The sequence below is a fragment of the Leptonychotes weddellii genome, chromosome 2, assembly GCF_054177405.1.
Source record: "Leptonychotes weddellii isolate Sample4059 chromosome 2, ASM5417740v2, whole genome shotgun sequence".
Taxonomy (NCBI): domain Eukaryota; kingdom Metazoa; phylum Chordata; class Mammalia; order Carnivora; family Phocidae; genus Leptonychotes; species Leptonychotes weddellii.
The window spans coordinates 12,110,542-12,123,362 of NC_138370.1; the positions used below are offsets into that span (position 1 = coordinate 12,110,542).

General features: G+C 41.0%; 1 long non-coding RNA gene across 6 annotated transcripts in view; it reads left to right on the forward strand.

The window, feature by feature from the left end:
* The first annotated feature begins 7,041 nt into the window (after positions 1-7,041).
* LOC145717652 (uncharacterized) overlaps positions 7,042-12,821 on the forward strand; it is a 16,545-nt gene continuing 10,765 nt past the window's right edge. For 4 of the 6 annotated variants that reach the window (XR_014141004.1, XR_014141009.1, XR_014141008.1 and 1 more), the window contains exons 1-2: positions 7,042-7,856; positions 10,885-10,935. This is a non-coding gene — a long non-coding RNA (uncharacterized LOC145717652). The remainder of the gene's footprint in view (positions 7,857-10,884; positions 10,936-12,821) is intronic. The other 2 variants (XR_014141006.1, XR_014141007.1) reach the window with 1 other exon arrangement.

Here is a 12,821-nt window from a genome sequence, read left to right on the forward strand (position 1 = left end):
CACACTTGTGCAGATGTGCGCACGTATGCGCACATACGCGCGTGTGCACGCACGCACGTGGGTACGCGTGCGCACACACAACTCTCTTCTGAACTGTTTGAGGGTAAGTTAATTACCTTTTACCCCTAAATACGGCAGTGAATTTCCTAAGACTAGGGAGAATCTATTTGCAACTTCGGTAAATTTAACACTGAAAAGATATTTTTTCCCTAATCTAACCATCGATATTCCAATTTCATCCATTGACCTAATAATGCCCTTTTTATCATGTGTTTCCCCTTTGCTGTGTTTTCCATTGTTGATTTTTTTTTGTTCCTGGAAGGGTGGAGGGGGGACTTGGAACCAACTGACTGCCATTTTTCTCAAACCTAGATCTCTCTACAGGCGTGAGTACCTTTTTATTAATACTGCCTGTAATATAGTGCGCTCTTTCCAATTTTATGCCCAGATTATTTTTTTACTCCAGAAATTTTTGTTTAATTATGTCTTTGATAATTGATTCTGGTTCAGCTTTTTAAAAAATATTCTAACAAAGAATTGGGATCTTTGTTCTCTTTCCTTCCTATCCATCATCTCTTTTATATATACACTACCTCTTTCTTCTTTTTCTCTGTGGTCTGGGACAATGTCTTGTTTGTCCTCGATATCACTGCTTTAGTTTTCCACACATGATACCAGTTTGTATTAGTTAGCTAGAACCCAAATCTCAGTAGTTGAGCATAATAGATGTTTATTTTTTAAATTCAACTTGTTTAAGCAAAAAAAAAAAAAATGTTTATTTTTTACTCAAGTAAAAAAAGTGTTCATGAGTGGAGGGAAAGTTTTTCACAAGCAGTGATTTAGGGATTAGGCCTCCTTTCATCTTATAGCCGCACTACTGCTAGGATCTCAAGAGTTCTCTGCTAGATCCTCAGCATCTGATTGGAATAAACAAAGAGAGTGTGGAGGATGTTCTTATGGGCCTGACCTGGAAGTGGTGTGTATCTCTTCATTCCACGTTTTACTGGCCAGACCTTAGTCATGAGGACATGTCTACCTGCAGGGGAGAACAGGAGATGTTGCTGTGTGCTTAGGAAGAAGTGGAAACAAGTAGGCCAAGATAGAGCTGTGTTAGCAAAACATCGCTCTTTACTGATTCCAATTCAGATTTTTAATTCTACAATTGTAATTATAATTTTGAAATTATGGCTTTGAATCTATTCATTTCCACTTTATTTTCAGCTTGTTGCTCTTGCAGCTTATCAAGTTATCAAGTCTTTATTTTGTCTTTCTAATTCTTCCTGTTTATTCTTCTATTATGAATGCCAGTTATTTTTCTGGTTGTAATAAATTCTTTCTCCTGCATCATTAAAATTACATTCTATCCCTTGTGTTCTACAGTTATTTCCCATAGAAACTCTGTTGGTTATTTTCTGTTTATTCATCCTCAAATAGAGAGTAAGCTATGTAATTTTGAGTTTTGGATGAGTGGGTTTCTCTCAGCTCTACTTAATGTTCTTCAGTAACTATTGCTGGAGGGGATTTTGATGTATACAACTCCCAACTCAATTTCTGTTGCCTGTTATGTAATCTTCTGCTATAACTTTGCTTCACTCATCTGTGGTCAGTCATTTGCCTACCCTTGCTGCTTGTCTCTGGTAGAATTTCCCAGGAGGATTGATCAACAAGCTCAGGCTTCAGGCCGGTCTGGAGTTCACCTGTGCAAATGTTTTTATTGTTATGAATATGTAATTATTGTTCATTACAAAGTCACAGAGTCACTCGAGCAACACTATAAACCAGCTAACCTAACAGACATATACAGAACATTCTACCCAACAACAGCAGCATATACATTCTTCTCAAGGGAATAGGAAAAGATTCAAAGCAATCCCTCTCAAAATCACAATGTATCCCCCCCCATTTTTTCAGAAATGGAAAAGCTGATCCTAAAATTCATATAAAATGACAAGAGATCCTGAGTAGAAAAAACAATATTGAAAAAGAACAAAGTTAGGGGACTCACACATTCTGACTTCAAAATTTACTGCAAAGCTACAGTAATCAGAAAAGTTGGGTGTTGGCATAAGAATAGACATAGATCAATAGAACAGAATTGAGATTCTAGAAATAAATCCATACATCTATAGTCAATTGACTTTTGGCAAGGGCCCCATATCTAATTAATGGAGGAAAGAGTAGTCTTTTCAACAAATGACACTGGGACAAAAGTATATCCAAATGCAAAAGAATGAAATTGGACTCTTACCCAACGCCAGATATAAAAATTAACTCAGGGCTCCTGGGTGGCTCAGTTAGTTAAGCATCTGACTCTTGATTTAGGCTCAGGTCATGATCTCAGTGTTGTGAGACTGAGCCCTGTGCTGGGCTCCATGCTGGGCATGGAGCCTGCTTGCTTAAGAGTCTCTCTCTGTCCCTTCTCTCTCTTTCTCCCCTCCCCCCCCAAATTAAATAGACAAATAAAATAAAGTTACAAAAAAAATTAACTCAAAATGGATCAAAGACCTAAACATAAGAGCTAAAACTATAGAACTCTTAGAAGAAAACATAGGGGAAATCTTCATCACATTGGATTTCGCAGTGATTTCTTGGATATGACAGCAAAAGAACAAGTAACAAAAGAAAAAATAGGTAAATTGGACTTCATCAACATTAAAAACTATTGTGCACCAAAGAATAGTATTAATAATGTGAAAAGATAACCCTCAGAATTGGAGAAAATATTTGCAAATCATGTATATGATAAAGATTAATATGCATAATATATAAAGAACTCCTATAACTCAACAATAACAAAAATCCAAATGACACAGTTCAAAGATGGACAGACAACTAGAATAGACATTTTTCTAAAGAAGATGTACAAATGTCCAAATAGTACATGAAAAAGATGCTCAACATCACTGTCATTAGGAAAACGAAAGTCAAAACCACAATGAGATAGTACTTCAAATTCATTAGAATGTCTATTATTTTAAAAATGGAAAAATAGCAAGTGTTGGTAAGGATGTGGAGAAATTGGAGCACTTGTCCCTGTAGGTGGGAATAGAAAATGGTACAACTACTGTGAAAAATGTCTTGGTACATACTCAAAAAATTTAAACATAGAATTGCCATTATCATCTAGCAATTCCATTCCCAGGTATATACCCCAAACAATTGAAAGCAGAGACTCAAACAGATACTTGGACATGAATGTTTATAGCAGCACTCTTCACAATAGCCAAAGAGTGGAAGCAACCCAAATGACCATCAAGTGGTAAACATGTGTTTCCATACAATGGAATACTATTCATCCATAAAAAGAAATGAAGTACGAATACATGGTACAAAGTGGATGAGCTTTGAAAACAGTGCGCTAAGTGAAAGAAGTCATACATAAAAGACCATATATTGTATAATTCCATTTTTATGAAATATCCAGAATAGGTAAATCCATAGAGACAGAAAGCAGAAAAGTGGTTGCCAGGGAAAAGAAGGATGAGAGTTGGGCTGACTACTTAATGGCCATGGGGTTTTCTATTTCTACAGTTGACCCTTGAACAATGCATGGGTTAGGGGCGTTGATCCCACACACAGTTGAAAAGTCATGTATAACTTTTGACCCCCCCAAAACTTAACTACTAATAGTCTACTGTTATCCTGAAGTCTTACCAGTAACATTAATAGTAGTTTAGCACGTATTTTATATGTTATAGGTATTTATACTGTATTCTTACGATAAAGTAAGCTAGCAAAAAGAAAACGTTATTAAGAAGATCATAAGGAGGAGCGCCTGGGTGGCTCAGTTTGTTAAGTGTCTGCCTTCGGCTCAGGTCATGATGCCTGGGTCCTGGGATTGAGCCCTGCTCCATGGGGAGCCTGCTTCTCCGTCTGCCTCTGCTGCTCCCCCTGTTTGTGCTCTCTTTCTCTCTGCCAAATAAATAAATCTTAAAAAAAAGCAACTTAAAAAAAAAAGATCATAAAGAAGAGAAAATACATTTATAGTACTGTACTGTATTGAAAACAATCCACATGTAAGTGGATCCACGCAGTTCAAACCCATGTTGTTCGAGGGTCAGCTGTAGATTGAGGTGATGGCATGTACAACAGTGTGAATATACCAAATGCCGATGTATTATGGTTAAAATGGTGAATTTTATGTTATGTGCATTTTACCACAATTTTTATAGTTACAAAGTCACATATGAGATTTCTTTTTATACATGGCCTTTTGTTTATCTTGGAGTTTCTAGTTATTATTTTGCATTGCTTTCCTTTATTATGTTCTCAAGTTTTTCAAATGCTCTCAAACATTAGGTGTTCTATTGTGCCCCACATTCTCCAAAAAAACCTTTCCTTCACAGCCCTCATTCTCCTGGTCCAAGCTAGGTTAATTTCTCTGCTACACGGAAATTCCCTTAACCTACCTCCCTCCGCACCTTGACTGAACCTGTTTCCCTTTGCCTTTTCTTTTTCAGTTCTTTAACTTTAGCGTAACTTCAGGTAATGCTGAAAATGTTTTAATTCAACCTGAAAACTACTAATTTGCCTTGATCCAGATTAAATATGCTTTTCCTTTGTCTGCAGTGTAGCTTTTGATTTTTGATATTTTGTACGTTACTTGATTTTTCTCTCAAGAGTTATTAGATTCTTTTATTATTCACAGTATTCTGAAATTTCATTATGATGTGCTGGACACAGATCTTTCTTCATTTATTCATTTGTTCATTTATTAAAGTGAGCTCTTTAAATGTGGAGACTTGTATTTTTCAACTCATAATTTTTCCTGTATGATATCTTTGCTAATTTTCAGCCCTCCATTTTCTCTAGTCTTTCTTCCCGAAGCCCTTATGTGTTAGACATAGGACATCATGTATTATTTCTCTCATACCACTGTCAATCGGTTTTATTTTTTAAGAGATTTTCTTAATCCTTCTTCCAATGACTCTATTGACTTATTTCCTCTTGGGTCTTGTTTTTTAATTTGTAAGACCTTTTTTTAATCTTGTTTCATACCCATTCATTTATCAAAACATTCTGCTTTCATTTTATAGATGTAATGTAATTATTCAATTTCTTTGAGAATGCCAGAGTTTTTGTGTTTATTTAGTTCCTTTCTACTCCCCACATTATCCCTTCCTTTTGGGATCATGTTTTCTGTCTGTTTATCATGAACTGTCCTTTTCCAACTTTTTATCGATCCCAGGTTGGCCATTCATATTTAAGAGTAAGAGTCTAAAAGTAGATTGGGAGCTTTGTAGATTGGGGTAAGGTTTCGTTTTAGGACCACCAGGCAGGGAGGCGGCTGTTGTCCTGGGAGTCGACCAAAGTCAGAATGTGGAGGTGGCGACTCACTTTTCTAAAAAAGGAACCTGATTTGTCAGCTTTGGAATGCTTAAGTAATAGCATTCCATGTAATAGGCTTGGGACATCGATTGCTTAATTTACTTATCTTTAAAGAATCCACTTGTTTTCAGCTTCAAGTTTCACTCCTACTTTTTGCCACACTGGAGTCTCTAATCCCTAAGCCTCTGAGGAGTCCTGCAGGGCAAGCTACCTCCCCCTCTGAGGCAAATGCCCCTGAGTGAGCACCTCGCCCCTCCTTCCACCTTGCAGGCTTCCTTCACCACTTCTCCACTGGCTGGCTGTCTTAACAGAATTTTGTTGAAATCACTCATCTACAGATAGCCCCTCTCTACTCTCTTTGACATTGTAGACTAATATGTTTTTAATCTTTTATTATCCTTACATTATAGGGTCTCTCAAGAGACAGAAGATCTTTTTTTTTTTTCTTTTTGCCATGGACTTAACCTCTCAATTTCTTAATTTTTCTCAACTGCAAAATGATCATTTTTAAAGTCACTTATAATTTTAAAATTCTGTTATAAATCGCTCCCCTACTTGCGAGTTGACCTTAGATCCCAAAAGCCTGTGCTTCACCAATCTGCTTAAGTCTCCTCAGACTTCATGTTGAATGAATCATTTCACTTTTTTTTTCTCTAAAGGGACTGATTTATTTTTACTTGCTACATGATCTCCCTGGAATTGCTTTGCAGGAGCATTACGCATTATTTAATAGGTCCTTCTGTCTCACCTGGATCAGCCTGCATGGAGTCACTCATGGGAAAAGTAGCTGGAAAGCAACTCAATATCTGCAGTTAGGAGTGTTTGCCCTTGTGACTCGCAGTTTAGGGCTTCTATTCATAATGTCTCTGATTTTCTCTGTCAGTGGCATCTTAATATTTATAGCACGTCTCTCTTAATTTTCAGTTCAATGAGACTTTTGTTATCCTGGAGTCTATGCCGTTCTGGACAAAGACTTCCTATCATTTTGAAGTTTCTTTTGGCGTTTTTCCAAAGCGAATTTTTGCCATGCCACTGAGTCTATATTTAAGTCAGATCATTTCACATTTGGTGAAAACCTGTCCGGATATTTTGTGTGATGCAGATAGACAGAACTTTGATTTTTGTTTTTTGCTTTATTTTTTGGTTATGTTGATCAATACAATTTAAAACCAAGGTAAAGTAATACAGTGTTATATCTCACAAACCAATTTCTTCATGGTACAATAATATTGAGAAGAAAAATAACTAAGACTTAGATAGCTCTTATTACATGCTTGGCATTGTTCTAGGGAATTTGCATTAATTAATTCCTTTAATCCTCCCATGGCCACAGGGGATAGCTACTATTACATTGTGCACATGAGGGAAATGAAGCCACGGTACAAATCCAGGCTATCCGGCTCCAGAAGGATAGTTTGTGGAAAGTTGTTTTCTTTTAGAGATTGTCCAGAAAATACCTGATCCCAAAGAAGAGACATGAACCCTGGAGTTATTTAGGTGGAGAAATAGGAAGAAGGTGAACGGTTATCTTAGCAATCAGAAAATGGTACACTAGTTTGTAAGGATCTGTAGCAAACATAAATTTTATTTAAAAGACATGAATTCCTCCATATCCTGCATTAAATCCCACTTTTTGATTGTTGAAGAGAATTTTGTACTTTTCATTCACCGATCTGCTCATTCATTCAATAGATATTTACTCAGTGCCAACTGTGTGGCAGACTTGAGCCCAGGTAAGGGGGAGACATTTGTGAACAAAACATGGAGGCTACCTGGAGCGGGGAGTGGGCGGCTAGGGGAAGCACCAGCAATAAGCATAACAAGCAGGTGGTATGTTAGAGGCAGGAAGAGGAAGGCAGAGCAGATTGGGGTACGGGAGCTCTGGATTGCTCAGGGAGGGGATGGTGACAGGTTACCAGTCACAATGTGGTGGTCAAAATAAGCAGTAGTGAAGGTTAGAGCTGAGCTAAGACTGGAAGGGGGTCAGGGAGTCCGCCTTGCTCCATCTGGGGGAAAGCTGTTCGCAGCAGAGGGAATTGCCATGGCATGAGCTCCCTGACATGGAGAAAGAGCAAGGAGGCCCTTGTGACTGGGCAGGGGCAGCGTGGGCTACCGATGAGCTCCGAGAGGGAGCAGGAAGCTAGAACACTGGGCTGTGGAGCTTGACTTCTACTCTGAGTGAAATGGAAGAGCATTACAGGCTTTGACATGGCCTGGCTTACATTTGCCTGGACTGCTCTGGCTGCTATTTTGAGAATAGGCCATACAGGGTCAAGGGTAAGGACAGAGAGACCGCAAGGCGACCGAAGCCATAATCAGGCAGCAGACAGCAATGACTCCAACACAGCGGAGGTGGTGACAGATGTGCAGATGTCAATGTATTTTGACTTCGGGGCCCGCGGGTTTTCCTTATACATCAGATTTGGGTTCAGAGAAAAATTCAGGATCCAGAATTGGACTTCCTGGTTTTTGACCGGAGCAACTTATGTGGCCGCCATCAGGACGAGGAGACGTTGCATGCCAAGCAGGTATGAGGGGATTGTACCCGCTGAGGTTGAGATGTCATGCAGACATCCAAGTGTCAGACAGGCAGGCGGATTTCACGAGGGGGAGTTTGGAAGAGCACTGTGGGCTAGAAAATCAAATTGCTTCCGTGAATATTTCCCTAAAGTAATTTATCAGATTTACAGTTGGGCATGATTTTTAAAGAATCTGAGAACACCCAAGAATCCTTTAAAGTAAGAACTTTTAACCTCCAAATGGTTTCAAGTAAATAAAAACATTTGTGAACTCTAAATTTAATAATCACATGGACTTAATGTATTTTATAAATCTTAGGGACCAAATCATGTCTCCCCAAAGTTCATATATTGAAGCTCCAACACCCGGGACCTCAGCATGGGACTGTCTTTGGAGGTTGGGCCTTTAAGGAGGTCATTGAGGTAAAATGAGGTTATATATGGACGGGCCATATAATCTCATGTGACTGGTGTCCCTATAAAAAGAAGAGATCAGGACACAAACACACAGAGAAAATGGTTGTGGAGACCTGGGGAGAAGATGACCATCTGCAAGGCAAGGAGTGAGGCCTCAGGAGAAGCCAAACCTGTGGACATCTCCATCTCAGACTTCCAGCCTCCAGAGCTGGGAGAGAAATGCACCTCTGGGGTGTAAGCCCCCCATTCGGTGCTATTCTGTATGGTATTAGCAACTAATACCGTAGAGGTATAATTGAACCCGAATTCATTTCAGTTATATCATTTTCTTTTCGTATTTTTAAGGCAGTGAATTTTTCCTTTAATTTTTTTTAAGATCTTATTTATTTGTCAGAGAGAGAGAGCACAAGCAGGGGGAGAAGCACTCAGCAGGGAGGCCAATGCGGGACTCGATCCCAGGACCCTGGGATCATGACTTGAGCTGAAAGCAGACGCTTAACCGACTGAGCCACCCAGGCGTCCCTCCTTTAATTTTGCAGGTTTCGTAAGCCCGGAAATATCAGTAGCCTGGGCACGGAGCCCAAGGCTGAGATGGCCCTGGGGCTGGGATACATAGGAAGACGGGGAGGCTGAGACTTTCCTCACAGGAGGATGGGATATCCTGGTTCCCGGTGCGTATCCATGGCGACGAGACCTTTGTGTTTTATTTCCAAGTTCTGCCTTTTCAATTCCAGTCTGGGTGTTGCCTTTCAGAGGGAGTGCTAGAGGGAAACAATTACTTTTTAGCTCAGTCTTTCAGAATAAGACTTTATTAGCATATTTATCTTACCAAAGGCTAGGGAAGTCATTGTAATTTAATATAATTTATTACCCCCAATCTGTTGTGTGCACTGTGTCAATTTGTTAGTGGGCAAGATATTGTTAGAACAGTTGTTAGGAGATTTAACTTAGTGCAGTGAAGAGCCTGGCAGTCCGGGCGCAGCAAGTTCCTGCCTGTTAATTACTCACAGGGAAACAGATCAAGTCGCCTGGTCATGTGCTAAATACTATCATTTGATCAGTGTTGTAGAACAGTGAACAAGAATATGGTCAGCCCGGATCTGCGCCCAAAATTGGCCTTGCAAAGATCTAAAGGTCCAGAAAACTGACCCCAAACTGCTGCTGACATCAGATATTCCCATAAGGAAGGATAAAATGTTTCCATTCAGAATCAGAGATGAGGCTGAGACTAGAACTAGCTTGGGGAGGTAGCACTCACCCGTGGGAGTCTCGGCTCCCGATGGCCAGATTTGAAGCACCGCTGTGTTATAGCCTCCAGGACATTACCTGGAGCCTGGTACTCAGTGTTTGCTGAATAAATAGTTCTGATTCTTTTCTTAGGAGAAGGTTTTGTTAAGAGGTAGGGGAAAGAGCCTGAAATGTAAGATCACCACTCCCCTAATAAAACCAAATCCAGAGCCAAGAATCAGAATCCCAATCCAGAATCAAGGCTTGGGCCCAGAAGGAGAATTTCTGTACAGAGAGGGATAGCTGGGCCCCCTTCCCAAAGGATTCGACTTCTGCTGGGATTCTTTTATTTCATGGAGCTCTGCCGCTGTGCCTGGCTGCACAGGTGTGTTGTACATACTTAAAAGTCCTTGCCCTACGGTTAAGCGGCTGCCTTCGGCTCAGGTCATGATCCCAGGGTCCTGGGATCGAGCCCTGCATCGGGCTCCCTGCTCGGCGGGGAGCCTGCTTCTCCCTCTCCCTCTGCCTGCCTCTCTGCCTACTTGTTCTCTCTCTGTCTATCTCTCTGTCAAATAAATAAATAAAATCTTAAAAAAAAAAAAAAGTCCTTGCCCTAGCCTGGACACCATTGTCTTCCCTGTGTTCCCCTTAATGCAGCTATGGTAGGCTGGGGCCCTTCAAACACCGTCAAAAGGTGAATCAGATGGAAAAGAAAGCAAAGTACATAGGAGCATTAGAACAGCCCTGCTTTCAAAGGCTGAGCGATTTATTTTCCAGCTCCAAAGACCTGGCTTAAACTGGGTCACCCTGTCTGGGTTCTTTAGTTCCAGCTCTTGGCTTGTCTTCAGAGAGCATATCCAGCAAGATCCCTGGCCCAGAGAACCAGGGTCCCTTTCTCTGTCCTATCTGAGGCTCTCCCTCCGAATTCCGGGTTCAGAGTTAGAAGGTGGGCTCCCTCCCCTGATGACTGACCGCCAAGATCACTCTTTCTCCAGATGAGCTCTCCACCTGCACCTGCAGAGCAGGGCCCCAGCCCCGGCACCAGACCTGCACGTCCATACCCATGAGTGTATGACCACCATCCCGGGAGTCACATGCAGACCCCAACACATAGGGAGGCAGAGAGGAAGGAAAGCTCCTGAAACAGCTCCAGTAGAGACAGCTGGGGCCACCCAAGAAACACACTTGGCCCACTTTACGGTTCTGCCCCAGGCACGCTCTGCCTTTATGACATTTGAGCTGGTAATCTGAGGATTGAAACTGAGAGATTGTCTCTTTAAAGTGGTCACAGGAATGTCAGAAACAAGTGGCAACTCCATTTTAATGGTTTGTCTCGGGGAAGGAGCAGCCTGGCTGCCAGGACTCCAACCTTCGAGTGTCCCTCTCTCCCAAGTCAGGTCCCCCGTTCTGTGAAGAAGAAGAAGAAAGCCTCTCTGGAGGGCAGGTGGGTCCAGGTTTTTGTTTCCTTGTTGGGATTTTGCATGTGAAACTCTCAAAAACAAGGCTGGCCTATTGCACTTGTCACGCCGCCCAGCCTGTTTGTTTTCCTAGGCGTTTATGGACCTGTCATTGGTTAACAGATGCCAAGTGGTTTCATGTTCTAAGTGCCCCCCCGCCCCCCGCCACCAGCCTGGCTTCAGCACCACACCCACCTTCGTAATGAGCCTGAACTTGCTGTTGTCCAAACACGAGCTACTGAACTGAAAACTCAACTTTATGATTTAATGCATAGGTCTTTTTTTTCTCCCCGAAGAAAACTTATCTGATCTTGGCCAGGTTTTAGTTTGTCATTATGCTGCATGCAATGTTCTTAAATTAATTTTCCCTCTTTTCCAGTAGCTTTGGTTTCCATCAGTTATATCTTGTTCAAAAATCCTTTCTTTGCCCATATTGTGATTACTAATATTTCCTATAGACAGTCTCTTGAAACAGGTCACAGAATTTTCACTTAGCCAGGTAAGATATTGAGGATCAAGTGTCTCCTATAAATTATAAGAGATAAAAAGTGCTTCTCTGAGTTTTTTCTTTTTCTTTTTTTTCTCTTATAAAGGATGACTTGGGATATACTCAAGGCTTCTCGAGTTTGAGTAGGTCTTAGGACTGATCGTGGTTTCCTCATGGTCTGGCACTTTCATCTTTCACTATTTCCTGTCTGTTTTATTCCATGTGGGAAAAATGTCAACATGAGTGTCAAGCAAAAATTCCACTTTGACACAAAACTTTGGAGGTGAATTCTTTGTTCTTTACCAAAACATAGGAAAGAAAGGAGATCTAGTATTTAGATTTTTCTGCTTCTCCTTCATAGAAATAGCACCTCTTCCCTGGGAATAGTTCGGTACCACAAATTCTTCTTAATCCCAGTTATCTTTTAATCTTTGTGAGTTTTAGTCTAAATAAAGTGTCTTTGACTTTCAATTCAGCTTCCAAATGGGGAAACCATGTACATAGTCCCTCTGTGGGGCTTTTTTCTGTTTTAAACTTTTTTTTTTCCTCCCGAATTATGACTGTGCTCAGTGAGTCTTGACAGTCATTTCTAAATTAGCCCTGTCTGAACTTGTGTTTGGTAATCTTAGGTATTTAATTGTAAGTGTCATGGATTCCTAGCATTTCCCAGTGCAGGTGTCGGATTAAAAAAGACAGTTTGACATCTTCATCGTGCGGGTCATTTTAGTATTTTCCATGCCAGGAGCAAGGTAATTAACATTGCTCTCTCACTGCAGGGCTAGCACAGTGACTTTGTAAATGGTCCCCCTCCCGGGTACGGGCCGGGATGCACGTTCTACTTCCTGTTTGTCCAATGCAGTAGCGCAAAGGGTTCTATGGTGAGAAAGCCAGACCGTGGAAGGCGGCGAAGCAGCTCTGTCAAGAAGCAGGGTTGCCAAAGCTCATATACAGTCACGTCCGCTGAAATGTTTATTTTTACACAGTTCTTGAAAAGTGAACAGAAACCATGATTTCAAATTGGATTAGGAGAGATTATGTCATGGAGGAAATCAGGTGCACCAAGTGTTTGTAGGAGAACAGTTTGGAGTTCAGAGTCAGATTTTGTGGTGGTGGTCATCTTCCTCCAAATGGTTTCCCAAAGCTCAGAGCCGCTTCGGAAATCAATAGGCATTCTGGACAGAGCACGAAGAGAAACAACGATGGGGAAATAGAGATTTCTTGGTGCCGATCTGAAGTTCTTTCACAGCTAACATTTTTCAGTGCTTCCCAAATATTGATCTCTTTCCAGGGATCAGAATGCCTATGCCCCTGCCTCTTCTCCAGGTGGAATTTCACCTGAGCATTTGAATAAACTGGCAGCAGATCAGTTGGTAGGCCAGGAATTCA